This window comes from Geotrypetes seraphini, chromosome 5 (genome assembly GCF_902459505.1).
Source record: "Geotrypetes seraphini chromosome 5, aGeoSer1.1, whole genome shotgun sequence".
NCBI lineage: Eukaryota > Metazoa > Chordata > Amphibia > Gymnophiona > Dermophiidae > Geotrypetes > Geotrypetes seraphini.
In genome coordinates, this window is record NC_047088.1 from 220,706,837 (window position 1) to 220,723,824 (window position 16,988).

The 16,988-nt window shown below is 45.3% G+C and overlaps 1 protein-coding gene across 5 annotated transcripts in view; it reads right to left on the reverse strand.

The window, feature by feature from the left end:
* The window catches only part of FMNL2 (formin like 2), a 459,967-nt gene that overhangs the window by 214,180 nt on the left and 228,799 nt on the right, over positions 1-16,988 (reverse strand). The gene's annotated exons all lie outside the window — the stretch shown is intronic.

A 16,988-nucleotide genomic window follows, 5' to 3' on the forward strand; every position in this document is an offset into this window, starting at 1 on the left:
AAACACAAAAAAGTGTATTAAAGAGAAGAGGCTAATTCTTGAAAAAGGCACAGGTGCCAAAACAATGGCCGTGCTGAGTCCTGACCTAATAAAGGTTATCCCAGGACAAGCAGGCAGCATATTCTTAACACATGGGTGACGTCACCGACGGAGCCCTCGGTACGGACCTTTTTAACTAGAAGTTTCTAGTTGGCCGCACCGCGCGTGCGCGAGTGCCTTCCCGCCCGACGGAGGAGTGCGTGGTCCCCAGTTTCTTCGTTTCCGCGGAGCGAAGAAGACGCGTGTATTTTTTCAACGGCCGTTGAAATCACTTTTTGCCTTCCCGCTCGCGCTTTTGTTCTAAATTTTTCTCCTTCTACCTTCGGGTTTCCTTTTTATTTGAATTGCAAAAAAAAAAAAAAAAAAAAACTTGGAAAATCCCCTCACGGTACCGGGAGCTCCCCGTAAACTGGACAACCTTTACCGTGTCATCCCTATTCCTGGATTCGACAAATCTCAATTGCCCCATGAGTCCCTTCTGGTGGAATCCACCTTAAAAAAGACTCAGGGCTCCAGTGTCTATGCCTCTACCCCTCCTGGCAGAGAAGGTAAGACCATGGACAAGTTTGGCAAGAGGCTTTACCAAAATGCCATGCTTGCCAACAGGGCAAACAACTATTCCTTCCATTTTTCCTTCTATCTCAAACACTTGGTCCAACAGCTGTCTGCCCTTCAGAAGTACCTACCTGAGCGCAAGGTCCCGCTATTCCAACAGCACATCTCTGGCCTTCTCCAAATGCGCAAGTATATGGTCCGCTCGATATACGACTCCTTCGAGCTCACCTCTCGGGCCTCTGCCATGGCTGTAGCCATGCGTCGCTTGGCCTGGCTCAGAGTCTCCGACCTGGACATCAACCACCAGGACCGTCTGGCCAACGCCCCCTGTCTCGGGGATGAGCTTTTTGGAGAGTCACTGGATTCCACCACCCAGAAACTCTCTGCCCATGAGACCAGGTGGGACACCCTGATCAAGCCGAAAAAGAAGGCACCGCCTACCCGACCTTATCGGCCACAAACATCTTATCAACGGAGGTTCTCAGCCAGGCCACTCAATCCGCCTCCCCAGCAATCTAGGCGGCCCCGTCAACAGCAACATCACGCTCAGGCTCGATCTCAGGCCTCTCAACCCTCTAAGCCTCCTCAGCCTACTAAACAAACTCAGCCCTTTTGACTCTTCTCTCCAGGGCATAGCCAGTCATCCACCCTTGCTACCTCTTCCACAACCCATCGGAGGTCGTCTCACCATTTTCTCCAGCCGTTGGGAAATCATTACATCGGACCAGTGGGTCCTCAACATCATCCGCCACGGCTACTCTCTCAACTTCCAGACTCTACCTCCGGACAACCTTCCCGTAGAGTCTGCTTCAAACTCATCTCAAACCCCCCTCCTCCTGAGGGAGGTTCAATCCCTCCTCCTTCTCAATGCCATCGAAGAAGTACCTCCAGATCAAAGGGGGCAGGGATTCTACTCCCGCTACTTCCTGGTACCCAAAAAGACGGGAGACCTCCGTCCCATTCTCGATCTCAGGGACCTCAACAAGTGTCTGGTCAAGGAGAAGTTCAGAATGCTCTCCCTTGCCACGCTCTACCCTCTTCTTTCTCAACACGACTGGCTATGTTCCCTGGACCTCAAAGAGGCCTACACTCACATCTCCATCAATCAAAATTCTCGCCGCTACCTGCGGTTCCAGGTACTGCACCATCACTATCAGTACAAGGTGCTACCGTTCGGCCTCGCTTCCTCACCCAGGGTCTTCACCAAGTGCCTTATAGTGGTAGCGGCCTTCCTCAGGTCTCACAACCTCCAGGTGTTCCCCTATTTGGACGATTGGTTGGTGAAAGCACCTACGTCTCAACTTGTGCTACAGGCTACTCATCACACCATCTCTCTCCTCCACCTCCTGGGGTTCGAGATCAACTACCCCAAGTCGCATCTGCTTCCCACCCAGCGACTTCAATTCATTGGAGCAGTTCTGGACACCACACTAATGAGGGCTTTTCTCCCCTCCGATCGTCAGCGGAACCTGCTCCACCTCTGTCGTCAGGTGCTCATGCATCCCTCCATTCCTGCCCGACAGATGATGGTCCTCCTGGGTCACATGGCCTCGACGGTGCATGTCCTTCCTCTGGCACGTCTCCACCTTCGCACGCCTCAGTGGACTCTCGCCAACCAGTGGTCACAGACTACGGATCTTCTTTCTCATCCCATCTCTGTGACATCATCTCTTCAGCAATCTCTCCAATGGTGGTTGAACTCCTCAAATCTTTCCAGGGGTCTACTTTTTCATCTACCCCCTCACTCTATGATCATCACCACGGATGCGTCCCCCTATGCGTGGGGAGCTCACCTAGGAGATCTACGCACCCAGGGACTTTGGACCCCACAGGAGCGTCGTCATCACATCAATTTCCTGGAACTCAGAGCCATGTTCTACGCCCTCAAGGCGTTCCAACATCTCCTCTGCCCTCAAGTCCTCCTCCTCTGCACGGACAATCAAGTCGCCATGTACTACATAAACAAGCAAGGCGGCACCGGATCTCGCCCCCTCTGTTTGGAGGCTCTGCGCATCTGGACCTGGGCCACGGACCGCAATCTCTTTCTCAGGGCGGTCTATATCCAGGGCGAACAGAACTCTCTGGCCGACAATCTCAGTCGCATCCTTCAACCCCACGAGTGGACGTTGGACCCCCCGACTCTGCTCTCCGTCTTTGCTCGATGGGGCACTCCGCAGGTGGACCTCTTTGCAGCTCCTCACAATCATCAGCTGCCCCTATTCTGCTCCAGACTCTTCTCTCCTCACCGTCTGGCCCCGGATGCATTCCTGCTCGATTGGAGGGATCGGTTCCTGTATGCCTTCCCTCCACTTCCTCTGATGTTGCGGACTTTGTCCAAACTCCGCAAGGACAACGCCACCATGATTCTCATCGCACCTCGGTGGCCTCGCCAACACTGGTTCTCCCTCCTGCTCCAACTCAGCTCCAGGGAGCCCATTCCTCTTCCTGTGTTTCCTACTCTACTTACGCAACAGCATCAGTCTCTGCTACATCCCAATCTGTCTTCGCTCCACCTGACAGCTTGGTTTCTCTCGGGCTGACCTCTCCGGAGAACCTATCTCAACCGGTCCGCCTCATTTTGGACGCATCCAGGAAACCGGCCACTCTCCAATGTTACCATCAGAAGTGGACCAGATTTTCCTCCTGGTGTCTCCGGCATCATCAGGAACCCACCTCCTTAGCGGTGGAAACTGTCTTGGAATATTTGCTCTCTCTGTCCAACGCTGGCCTCAAAACTACCTCCATCAGAGTCCACCTCAGCGCCATCACTGCGTTCCATGAGCCTATTTTCGGAAAACCTCTCACGGCTCATCCTCTGGTTTCCAGATTCATGAGAGGCCTCTTCAACATCAAACCGCCTCTCAAGCCTCCTCCTGTCGTCTGGGACCTGAATGTGGTTCTCTCAGCTCTTATGAAACCTCCGTTTGAGCCTCTTGCCACAACTTCTCTCAGGCTTCTAACCTGGAAGGTGCTTTTCCTAATTGCCATCACCTCTGCCAGGAGGGTTAGCGAACTACATGCACTGGTTGCCGACCCACCTTTCACTGTTTTTCACCATGACAAGGTTGTTTTGCGTACCCACCCTAAATTCCTTCCCAAGGTGGTCTCAGCTTTTCACCTCAACCAGTCCATTGTGCTGCCCGTCTTCTTCCCTAAGCCTCACTCGCATCCTGGGGAACAGGCGTTGCACACGCTGGATTGTAAGCGTGCCCTTGCTTACTATCTTGATCGTACCAGAGCTCACCGAACAGCCCCTCAGCTCTTTTTGTCTTTCGACCCCAACCGTTTGGGTCGTCCTGTCTCCAAACGGACACTTTCAAATTGGCTTGCTGCCTGTATTGCTTTCTGCTACGCTCGGGCCGGTCTCTCCCTGGAAGGAACTGTCACGGCCCACAGAGTCCGAGCTATGGCTGCTTCCGTGGCTTTCCTCCGCTCCACGCCCATCGAGGAAATCTGCAAGGCGGCCACTTGGTCCTCAGTTCACACGTTCACTACTCACTACTGTCTGGATGCATTCTCCAGACGGGATGGACACTTCGGCCAATCTGTGTTACAAAATTTATTTTCCTAATGGCCAACCATCCCCCCTCCCTCTTTGTTAGCTTGGAGGTCACCCATGTGTTAAGAATATGCTGCCTGCTTGTCCTGGGATAAAGCACAGTTACTTACCGTAACAGGTGTTATCCAGGGACAGCAGGCAGATATTCTTAAGTCCCACCCACCTCCCCGGGTTGGCTTCTTAGCTGGCTTATCCTAACTGGGGACCACGCACTCCTCCGTCGGGCGGGAAGGCACTCGCGCACGCGCGGTGCGGCCAACTAGAAACTTCTAGTTAAAAAGGTCCGTACCGAGGGCTCCGTCGGTGACGTCACCCATGTGTTAAGAATATCTGCCTGCTGTCCCTGGATAACACCTGTTACGGTAAGTAACTGTGCTTTCCATTTGATGACATATTTCTGGTTAGTGGCTTTTCTTCCTCACTTTTGTGTTTGGATTTCGGCTCCCCAAAATTTATGCAGTTTGATTGCCATTTTCTTCATTATTTCCCCATTTGAATGCGAGACAAAAGCATACACGTCATGGAGTCAGTCAAGAGGGTGACTACTAAAATAGTTGGTTTACTCATAAACTATATGGGGACAAGCTTATACATGTCAATTCCGAGCCAAAATTTGCCCAGACAAAAAGCAGGTACACAGATGGATGCAGTTTTCAAAGGGAAACTACCAAAGTGGTTTCTCTTTGGAAATTAGCTACACAAGAATATGGAGTATAAACAGCAAGGCGGATTCTTCGAAAATTGCTAATTTTAGCTCTAGGGCTTGCTTTTTGTTTTGGGGCTAAATTTCAAAAAAAGTAAATTTACCAATCGCCAATATTTAAAGGCACTAATAACTGGCATATTTATTTAGGCATCCTCTCCAAGGTAGGGAGAACGAGAGGACACTCTCTAAAGTTGAAAGGGGACAGATTCCATACAAACGTAAGGAAGTTCTTCTTCACCCAGAGAGTGGTAGAAAACGAACAATCTTCTGGAGTCTGTCATATAAAGTTAGACAAGTTCCTGCTGAACAAGGACATATGCTGATGGGGCTAGTCTTGGTTAGGGCGCTAGTCTTAGACCAGAGGGCTGCCGCCTGAGCGGACTGCTGGGCATGATGGACCACTGGTCTGACTCAGCAGCGGTAATTCTTATGTTGTTATGGTCTTGCATCACACAGCTATAGCTTGGGTTCCTTTAACCCAGAGCATTTTTTCTAGAAAAAAAAAAAATAAATAAAAGATGCAGGTACTCAAATACCAGGCCGTTCTTCAGCAGCAGGGTGATCACTAAGGGACCCACCCAACAGTAGCCAGGCTCCCTGCAACCAGCCGTAGAATCTGTGAAAGGGCAGCAATAAATGTGCAGAACCTGTGCTCTTATTACTTGAGGACCATGGGTCATTTTTATCAAGCAATGGAAAAGGTGCTTGTATTAACCCTTTCAGGACCATAAGGATCGTAGGCCAATTTTTGTGGTTTTGATGACATTTTTATGGTAAAAAGGGCTTGCAGATGCCAAAAATTTGATTTTTTTTTTTGAAATATCATTATTTTTTAAAAAAAATATCAAACTACCACACTGGCTTATGGACAGTGTGGCAAGTGAATCTTCTCGTCAATCTGGCAACGACGCTAATGAATGAATGTCGGAACCAGTTTGTTTACATAAAGGCAGTATCATATGGAATCCGTACATATCAAATTTAGAACTGTAGACTATCCCAATCAAAATTTATAGGATTTTAAAGTTATGGGACAAATATGTCCCTTGGTCCTGAAAGGGTTAAGCACACACACACACACATACCCCTCCCCCCAAAAAAAATCCCTGGTCAGCCCTACTTTCATCACTTTGCACTTGTTCATATGCTATTTGTATGTCATATATCCCAGTCTTGTAACATTCTCTTGCAAGTTTTCACCATCCTCTAGTGATTTACAGTGATAACTTTGAACATCTTTGTGATATCAGCAAATTTGATCACCTTATTTACGATTCCTGTTTCAAGATCATTTATAAAATATGTTAAAGTGGTCCCATCAGTGGTTACCTCTCTTAAGTTAAAGTTGCCCTCAAGACATGGCTGTTTACAAAGTAGAGAATGACACGGGGAAAAAAAAAATCTGTCCTCATCACTGAACCACCATCCCCTTCACCGCCCAGTCCCCGTCCCCACAGCATCCACACTTCCCTCTCGCCACCTCACCGCCCTTCAGCGGCCCAAGAATCTCCCCTCCCCTTTACCTTCGTGGCACGTTAGTAAAGAAACTTACTGAAGCTGGCGGAGACTGCCTGCCTGTGCCTGCAGACGCGTGTGTGTGGGCGGAAGCTTTTCCTCTGACACAACCGGAAGTTTCTTTACTAAAGCGCCGTGAAGGTAAGGGGGAGGGAAGGAGATAGATTTGGCCGTAGGTAGGGAAGGAGGGAGGTGACCGCGCGCCTTCCCTCCCTTAACTGCGGGGACAAGGCCATTCACCGCTCCATGGGGCGGTGGATGGCCTTGTCCCCGCGCCTGCAGTGAGCACTTTTTCCCCCTCACCGTTTCAGCGGGTTACCCACGGCTAGCCACGGGTAACTGCCACCATGTCATTCTCTATTGCAAAGCCTTCCCACCCACTTAGCATAAATTTTATGAACACCCTCGCCATAGCCAGACCACTCATGCAGATTCATCTTCTACAAAATTGCATTCCTAACTCTTGACTATCACCCCACTTTATATAATGAACAAATTATATTCTGACATTCTACTCCCAACAGGTAGAATCCCTTTTTAGACTGTCCTCCAAATCTCTCGTCTTCTACTCAATTTTTACATGCTAAATGAGCGATTTGCTACTTTCCTGTGCAACTTTCTAATCTACAAAATGGCATTCTTTTCCCACTCTGGCCAATCTCTTTCTTAGACTATAAACTGCTTAGACTTGTCCAGTACAGAATTTGCGGTATAGCAAATGTAAATAAAAATAACCCCCCCCCCCCTTCAACTATTTATCATTAACCATTTACCGTAACCCTAATCTGTTGAATACAGGAATAATTTGAAATATTTAGAATAGATGGTCCAGCTATTCAAGATGTTTTAGTGAAAAAGGACCCAAAATAGGGTTTGTGTCTTGTCAATGACTTCATTTCAACTCACAAAAGCAACCAGAAAGGGAATACATACACAACACTGCCAAAAAAGTTTTTAGTCAGAAGACATATTTTACAGTGGTGAGTGAAATATTCTGAATAATCCATGGCTGTGACAGATAATGCGTCCTCAAGGATTCATCAACAAGGCCCTAAAATAAAATGTCTGTAAACAGGAAATTACCAATCATTCTTGTGTTCATTAACTGCTGTGAAAACACAAGGTGACACTAAATATTTATTTATGACATTTTTAACCCCATTTCATACCCCCAGCCCTCAACCCCATTTCTTAATTTATATCTAGTAATAGCTTCAAAAAGCACATGATATGCCATGGAATCTCCTGCACACTACATCCTCTTTTCCTGCTCAATACCCCTCGATTTGCTTAAAAATAGTTTGGGATAGATTCCCCAGCCCCTAATCTGAGGAAATACTTTTTTACAGAAAGGGTGGTAGGTGCGTGGAACAGTCTCCTTGAAGAGGTGGTGGGAACAGAGACTGTGTCTGAATTTAAGAGGGCCTGGGATAGTGGGATCCCTCAGAGAGCGAAATAGATTATGGTTACTGCGGATGGGCAGACTGGATGGGCCATTTGGCCTTTATCTGCAGTCATATTGCTATGTAAAGCAAGACCATAGAGATCCAGGCTGTAGAACTACTTTCCTTTCCTTAAAAACCTAGGGGTCGATATTCAAAAGTGCTTTAACCAGCCATAAATGGCTCCTGGCTTCTTAAAATCGCCTGTTCAGGGCTGCTAATTTCAGTAGCACTTGACCAGTTACTGCTGCTGAAAATAACCAGTTAGTGCCAAACTGAAAATTGGCTATTTGGAAGGTATTCTGGGGGTATAATTAAAAAAGGAGGGACATACACTGCCTAAAATACTAAACGATGATACTGGACACAGAAGGGAAAATGGCAAAGGGATACATCATATTAAATAAAAGAGACGGGAAGGGGACAAAACAGGAGGCTGGGAATAATGTGAAAAGGAAGAGAGAACAGGAGAGAGGCAACAAGTCTAATGAGAAAACACTTTAAGGCTGGAGAGGTGCTTCAGGTACTGAACGCATCTTGGAATAGAAAAGCTTTAAGGCTCAATTTAAACTTAGATGCACAGTCATTTCTAAAGCCACGGTAGCAAATGCTGCCACAGGAAAGGCACTGAAGCCCATAGAAATTGAATAGGTTTCAGTGCATTTGCTGCGCGACGCTCGCTACCACAGCGTGATAAACGAGGGCTTTTATGGGGTAACCCATAGCCAGTTTATGCAGGGTTCTCGGTAGCTAAGTTAAAGGGACTCCAGCTGCTTCATAAGAACATAAGAATTGCCGCTGCTGGGTCAGACTAGTGGTCCATCGCGCCCAGCAGTCCGCTCACGAGGGGGCCCCCAGGTCGAAGACCTGTGCCCTAATAACCAAGACCAGCCCTACCTGCGTTCGTTCCGGTTCAGCAGGAACTTGTCCAGCCTTTTCTTGAATCCCTGGAGCGTGTTTTCCCTTATAACAGATTCCGGGAGAGCATTCCAGTTCTCCACCACTCTCTGGGTGAAGAAGAACTTCCTTATGTTCGTACGGAATCTATCCCCTTTTAGCTTCAAAATACAGGCATTCGTCTATTAGGTAAGGGCTGTGTGAACTTGTCTCAACTGTGGCAGTCCCATGTATTCCCAGTGATATCAGCATGATCATACCCCAGTGCTTCTAAAGCACATTTGGCACCAACCACGGATAGTGCTTTTATTCTGGTTGGCCCAAGCACTTTGGAATAGGTTACTTACGCTTTACAAAAGAAGAATCTTTAAAAAAAAAAAAAAGTTACAATTAAACTTTGAGTTATTTCAGAAACCAATGGCTTCCAAAATGACCGAATTATTTATAATGGATCCTCAGATGGCTGCCTGCAATAATGACAATTATGCTTAGCCGTACCGTTCTTCTCCACTGCCAATTCCAGACTTCGTTCCTTTTATCTAGCTGCCCCTATGCCTGGAATAAATTACCTGAATTTGTCCACCAAGCAAGTTTAAAGTTTCATTATAGATTTGATTTATTGCTTATTCAAAATTTTAGGGGGCTACCAAAACAGACGAAAAACTAAACCTTGCAGAACAATTTAAAGACTAACCTTTCAAACATATTTAAAACAAGAGGAAAGAATGGGAAAAGAAATACAAGTTGTTGATAGTAGATAAGACAATTATGGGAAAAAACAATAGGAAGGAAGAGAGCACTGTTTAAAAGCAGACTGAAAACCCACCTTTTTGATATAGCCTTCAATCCTTTAACCCTACTCTTCTGCCCACCAACCCAGACAGCTGATTAACCATTTCCCTTAACTGTATCCATGACATCCTGTTTGTCTGTTTAGATTGTAAGCTCTTACGAGCATAGTAGTAGTAGTAGTAGTAGTAGTAGTAGTAGAATGTTGCCTGCATCTTCATCAAAATTTACTTCTCTATCACCAGCTTTGTTTTTTTTATTTTTTCAATAATCATCATCACTTATCTTATATTTGAAGCATAAAGCACGTACAATCATTCTCGCTTCAAAGCACTATTCAGGTCGTCTCTCGAGCACAGGTAGTGCTTTGAAGGGAGAATGACTGTACAGCGCTTTAGGCTTCAAATATAAGATAAGTGATGATGATTATTACAAAAAAAAAACCAAAACTGGCGATAGATAAGTAAAGAATATATTATGAAATTTATAAAATCAATGACCTATGACACAGCAGATGGAAGCAAAAAAAAAAAAAAAAAAATGGACCTATGAAGATGCAGGCAGCATAATTGAGTGATGAAATTTGAAACCCGTGGCGGCCATCTGAGAATCCATAATAAATAATCATAAGATATTGATGATATTGGGAATTGGTTGGCAAAATTAAACTTAAAAACGTATTTTAAGATAGCATTTAATTTGGTAGATTAATGAGAGTTGGGTTCCAATGGATATGTCTGGGGAGAATGTGGGATTTTCTTTCCTCTTGATTTTCTTAGTTGAGCGAGAACAGCACACTCCAAACACCACTTTGAAAGTTAAACAGAGGAATTTAGGGCCAGATTCTATAAATGGATGTCCTAGTTAAGATGCTGCAAGGTGCTATAATTGAGGCCGCCTAGCGATGCCTAACTAAAATACGTGCCTAACCTATATTAAATTAATTAGCTTAAATGGTGTGGAAATTGACCGTGCTGCTGAAGTTAATCGAACAATTAATTTTTTTTAAAATTCAAAATTAAGGGCTCCTTTTACAAAGGTGCGCTAGCGTTTTTAACGCACGCACCAGATTAGCGCGCACTAGCCGAAAATCTACCGCCTGCTCAAAAGGAGGCGGTAGCGGCTAGCGTACATGGCAATTTAGCGCACGCTATTCCACGCGTTAAGGCCCTAGCGCGCCTTTGTAAAAGGGGCCTCAAGTTAGGTGCGGAATTCCACGCAACACTTAGCGACGTCTAAGTCGAGGTGCCTTCCAACACCTGACGCCTACCTGAAAAATAGGCATAGTTAGGGGCGGAAAACAGGCATGGTTGACTTAGGCATCACTAGGGGCACTATGGGGGTTAGCGCGTCGAACATTTCATCACGCGCTAACCCCCACGGCAAGCCAAAAAACTAATACCTCCTCAATGGAGGCATTAGCGACTAGCGCGGCAGGCAGTTGAACGCACGGTATTCCGCGCGTTAACCACCTACCCACCTTGATAAGAGGAGCCCTAGGTGTCCAAATTAGGCACCATTTATAAAATTAGGCCCTTAAAATCTACCCGGGCTTCCAATGGAAGCCAATGTGAGAGCTTAAGAAAGGAGTACGCTCTTTCCCATCTATATCCCTAAAATAACATTAGCAGCTGTATTCTGCAACCGGACAAGGATGGTGTTGTGGTTTTTAATCAGTTGTCCAGAAATGAATGACGCATTTCCCTTGCAGACAGCAGGTGCATACCTATATTCTTCCAAAATAAGATTGGTAAGGGATAGGAGACCCAAGAATAAGATGACCTAAAAGAAAACCCGAGAAACTTGACAGGCACCGCTGCTAGAGTTTAACAGGACATTACACTGAAAGTCAACAGGAAGACTACTGTATTTTCACGCATATAACGCGTGCGTTATACACAATTTTACAAACCGTGCATAACCATGCGTGTTATACGTGTGAGCGCGTTGTACACATGTTTTTTTTTCATTCGAATCCGGCATTCCCCCTGCGAACCGGCATCCTCCCCCCCCCGCACACGTCACCCCCCCCCCCCCACGATCCTACATCCCCCCCAGCACCGCAAAGACAACTCTTACCCGATTGGGCACCGGCACCAGCACCAATACACAGGATGTGCCAGTGCCAGTGCCCGAAGATCCTCCCTCGCTGGGCTGGGCTGGGCGGTGCAGTGCGGTGCGGTGCGAGAGAGATCCTCCTTCTTCCTGCGCCGGGTTGGACTAGGCTTTGAGCATTTGCGCATGCTCAAAGCCTGAGAGAGCAAGACCAGAAGGCTTTGAGCATGCGCAAATGCTCAAAGCCTAGTCCAGCCCGGCGCAGGAAGAAGGAGGATCTCTCTCGCACCTCACCTCACCGCCCAGCCCAGCCCAGCCCAACCCAACGAGGGAGGATCTTCGGGCACTGGCACTGGCACATCCTGTGCATTGGTGCCGGTGCCCAATCGGGTAAGAGTTGTCTTTGCGGTGCTGGGGGGGATGTAGGATCGTGGGGGAGGGGGGTGACGCGAGTGGGGGGGAGGATGCCGGTTCGGAGGAGGTGGGAGGAGGTTTTAGCATGTGCGGTATACTAAATTTAGCGTGTGCGTGCTATATTAAATTTTTTAAACATAAATTTGTGTTCCCCGCGCGCTATACCCGTGTGTGTGTTTTACACGGGTGCGCGGTATATGGGTGAAAATACGGTATTTCTAAAATCTGTATATCCTTCATCAAGGGCTTTACTGGGGCAGAGAAGGGAAGAAGGTATGAGCCAGCCTGCAGAGCTGCTCACATGACAATGATGTAGCTCAACTGTATAGCAACACAAAGCAATGATTCTTCATTAAAAAAAAGAAGAGAAGAGAACAAAAGCGTTGCCTTACTTGGACAGACCGAAGAGCCATCATGCCCAGTATCTTGTTTCCAAAAGTGGCCATTTTCAGGTCACAAGTACCTGGCATGATCCCAAAAGAGTAAAATAGATTTTATGCTGCTTATCCTAGAAATAAGTAATAGATTTTCCCAAATCCATTTGAATAATGTTTTATGGACTTATTTTAGGAAATTATCCAAACCTTTTTTAAAACCCTGGTAAGCTAACTGCCTTATTACATTCTCTGGCAACGAATGCCAGAATTTAATTACACAATGAGTGAAGAAATATTTTCTACCGTTTGTTTTAAATTTATTACTTGGTAGCTTCATTACGTGCCACCTAGTCCTTGTATTTTGTGATTCAGGTCTACTCGTTTCACTCCAATCAGTATTTTATAGACCTCTATCATATCTCCCCTGAGCCATCTCTTGTCCAGGCTAAAGAGCCCTAGTCGCGTTAGCCTTTCCTCATAGGGAAGTCGCCTCATCCCCTTTATCATTTTCGTCACCCTTCTATGTATCCTTTCTAATTCTATCTTTTTTTGAGATGCGGTGACCAGAACTGCACATGGTATTTGAGGTGCAGTGGTACCATGGAGTGATACAAAGCATTATAATATCCTCAGTTTTGCCTTCCATTCCTAATAATCCCTAGCATTCTACTTGCTGTCCTTCTCTTTGACTGCTAAAAAAAAAACAAAACCACAGTTTGAGATATGGGCACATCTGGGTTCCCTGAACAGAAATAAAATTTGATTTTTCAGAATGGAGAACATTATGTTACATATTCCTTCTTATTCCACACCAGAAATAGGATTCCCCTTCCCGATACACACATCTTTGGTATAGAATTTTTCTTCTGCTCCTGAATTTATGCCCGATATAACCCAAAGCTATGCTTTTTATCTACTGTAGGAAGAGGCGTAGTGAGGGAAAGAAACTGCGGCAATGCCGGGGTGGTGGCCCCTGGCATTGCCGCAGCGTGTGCCCCCTTCGTTTCCATGTCACTTGAGCACCCCCCCCCCCTGCACACCACTTGAAATGTTCGCCAGCACAAACAGCAATTTCCATTTCCTGCTTGCACTGGCCTCAGCAACCTTCCAACGTCGCATCTTGATCCTGCGACCAGGATGTGATGTCAAAAGGGAGCCAAGGCCGGTGTGAACAGGAGGTGGAAGATGCCGCTCACGCCAGCAGACATTTTAACAGGTACACAGGGGGGCAGAGAGGAGGAGAGGTGATGGCGCTCGGGGCAGTCTGCACCCCCCGCCTACACCACTGATCACAGGCAACATTCATTTCTTCTATCCAGGTTAAAAGTCGCAACGCCATCCTTGTACAATTAGCTGTTAAAATGAGTGAAAACAATGTGCTTCCTTTTAGGTATTGCACTAGGATTAGCTGGGGGTCCAGGATGTCATCACTTCTTTCTTAACTCTCTAACCCCAACCGTACCAACCCCCCAACCCAGGCTCGTTGCTGCAACCCAGCCTTTGCCTTGGCCCAGAATTAATTAGCATGGCATGGGCTCTTACAGCACAGGAAACACCTACTGCGACCGCTATGAACCTCTCTACATCCCGTCATGCCCTACACTACCATGGCTGTCCTATGTAATGTTCTAGTTCAAGAGACCTTAGTAAAATAAAATCAATTAAATAAATATATATGTGCTCAGTGGTGTGAACAGATCTGAAAGCCACTGGAAGGCTGGTAGAAGTTCAACTCATAACATCATTGCACATGCCCTCTCTACCTCCATCATAAAGATGTATCTTAATCAGTGTAAAAGCCCAAGATGTTAAAACATTAAGTTACTTATCGCAATCTTTACAGGCTCTTGCATTTCTCGAGGCAGGGGGGGCTGAAGCATAAAATGCAATGATGTCCTTAACCAGCTGGCATAAAAATGCGTGTGTGTCAAATTCCCCCCCCCAAAAAAAAAAAAATCCATAGTAAAATTCAAAATGAGTAATCCAAAAATTTTTTTAAAAAGACAAAAAACAAACAAACACAAAAATCAAAATTAAAATCAATAAGAATCCATATAGTCCATGCGTATGCAGCAAATCCAAACTCTGCTTCCTCGACACAGATCGTGTTTCAAAGGGTTCTTTCGCGAGAGGAAGAGGACGCGGGTGGAGAGCAGAGACAGCACACCATCAAGTTCAGCGATACAATTACCACCGGACCAAACCACATCCCATGAATATCTAATATAATTGACTGTATGTATCTACTGTAATCTTCTGTGAATGTGTTTTTGCAGCCCGTTCTGAGCTCATGGGAGGACAGGATAGAAATCTAAATAAATAATAAGGTCAGGGATGTGGCAGGGTTTAAGTGATGCCCTGGCACCACTAAGGTAAAGTAAGAAGCAGTGATGGGAAAGATAACTTGATAACCATTGCAGGAGGTGCCAGGCAGAGACCATGTTGAGGAACCCCTGCTTACTTTACCACCATTTGACGCCTGTATCCACACTGTCGGGCTACATATTTTACAGCAACAGCTAAGCTGGCATGCTCTACTACTTATTTATACAAGGCAAATCAAAATTAACCCTCTCTTTTACAAAGGTGCGCTATGCTTTTTAGCGCGCGGTAACAGTTAGCGCACACGTTGATTCTGCGTGCGCTAAATCTGTGATAAAACGCTTAGTGCACCTTTGTAAAAGAGGCCCTAAGTGGAAAAAAAAAAAAAAAAGAAAGTCAAAAGGTGTGCAACTACGGTCAGGACTTAGGGCAAGAGCCATTTTTAGCACAGTCACAGTCTCAAAAATTATATTTTCCAAGCAGCAGAACTGCAGCCAGGAAAAGATTTTCCATGGCTATTTTGGTGCAAAATTAATAGACCACATCCTTTTGTGCAACAGATCTTGAGATGATGTCAAACTGGCAGTGTCTCGTGTTGCTTTTGTTGGCTGTAGCAAGCTGGAGGAAATGCGTTTCATCAAAGTTATATCGAGAAAACGGTTGAAAAATGGATTTGGCCTTGTCTCTGCACACAAGAAAGTGGCAGGCTGATAACAAAAACCACCAATATCTTATCACAAAATAGATTCATTTTACATATCACCCAAGACAGTTTTAAGATTAATCTAGAACAGCCTCCTGAAGTTCTATAAAAAGTAGTTGTGGATAAAAATGTTAAGCTTTTAAAACACAGCTGGTCCTTGGCATGAGCTCAACGTCATGCATGAATGCACGAGAGCATCTCTTAAAACTCCATACAATCAAACCAATAAACAAGAAGGGAAAGCATGCGGAGCGCGTTTCAAGGAATTCTTTCCAATTTCTCCACACATGTGCAAACGTGTTTGTATTTGGACAAGTAAATAAGAATAACTTATTACCATTCTTCATTGTTCAATGGTGAAGTGGAGGTCAGAAAAAATATATTTTTAAATGTGTTTATTAGAACAAAGTGCGCAATAGAACAGCAACAGCCAAATTCAACTTTTTTCTTAGTATAAGAGCACCAGAAACAAACCCCCTACCCCACCTCCACCCCCCCCCCCCACCCTTCTCCCATAACCCTCTCCAACCAACCCAACCGAGGCACAAAATACAAGTAAACAGAAAATGAATCAGGTATTCAAGAGACGACTTCTCTCCAAAAAGGCTCCCAAATCAGACGGAAGCGGTCTCCGGCACCAGATTCAAGATCCACAAATTGTCTGCGTTCCAGAGAGGCTTGTTCAATCATTGCCGAGTGCCACTGGCTGTAAGTTGGAGGTGCACTGGATAGCCAGCCAGTCAGAATAGTCTTTTTGCCCAGCAGCATAACGCGAGCCACAAATGCTGACATGCCCTTAAGATTAGGGGAGATATCAAATAGATGCCAAATAGCGCTCTTGGAGTTTGGAGTCCACCGCCTGCCCCCATAAGGCAGACGTGAAGTGTGGAGGTCAGAAAATGAAAGAAATCTGAAGACGGTGTCTCACAAATTTTTGGAGAAAATGCTCGGGATAATTTTTTTTAATTATTATTATTTATTTATCATTTTACAAAAAAAATTATCAAGCATTATATCTTGTACAGCAAGATTGTATCCTAAACATATATAATAATAAGAAAACATATAACATATTCTCTCACACTTAAGCAATCTATAGTCCCCAATTTTCTTTGATCCAATGCACCTAACAAATTTTGTGGCTTTGAAACGTCTTGAGAAAGAAAGAACAACTGGAATAATAACTGACTCATGATTAGAAAACTCCCTTCGATTTCAGCCACTTTGTCTTGCTTATTATTTTCTTTTTAATTTGTAAAGTCACTCTTTGAGATAATCGGGAGAATTAATAAGTGTGCTGCTTTGTATCACAAACATCATGTATAAGTAAACCTGAATATCATATCATATAATAATCATAATATCCTTTACCCATTAGAGAATATTGGATACGATTGGTTTTGAAATTCAGAAACAATTTACACTATTACCTATTTTTTAAAATCACCTTTGGGATAACTGAGCACCTGATGCCTGAAGTGCTGGGACATTTGTTGAGCAGGGCTTGCAAATGTGGACAGTTAACCCTTTAATTGGCAGATAATAAAACGGCTGCTTTACGTAACTTGATGTTGAATGAGAACAACAGTGCCAAGTCAACAAACATTTGGACATG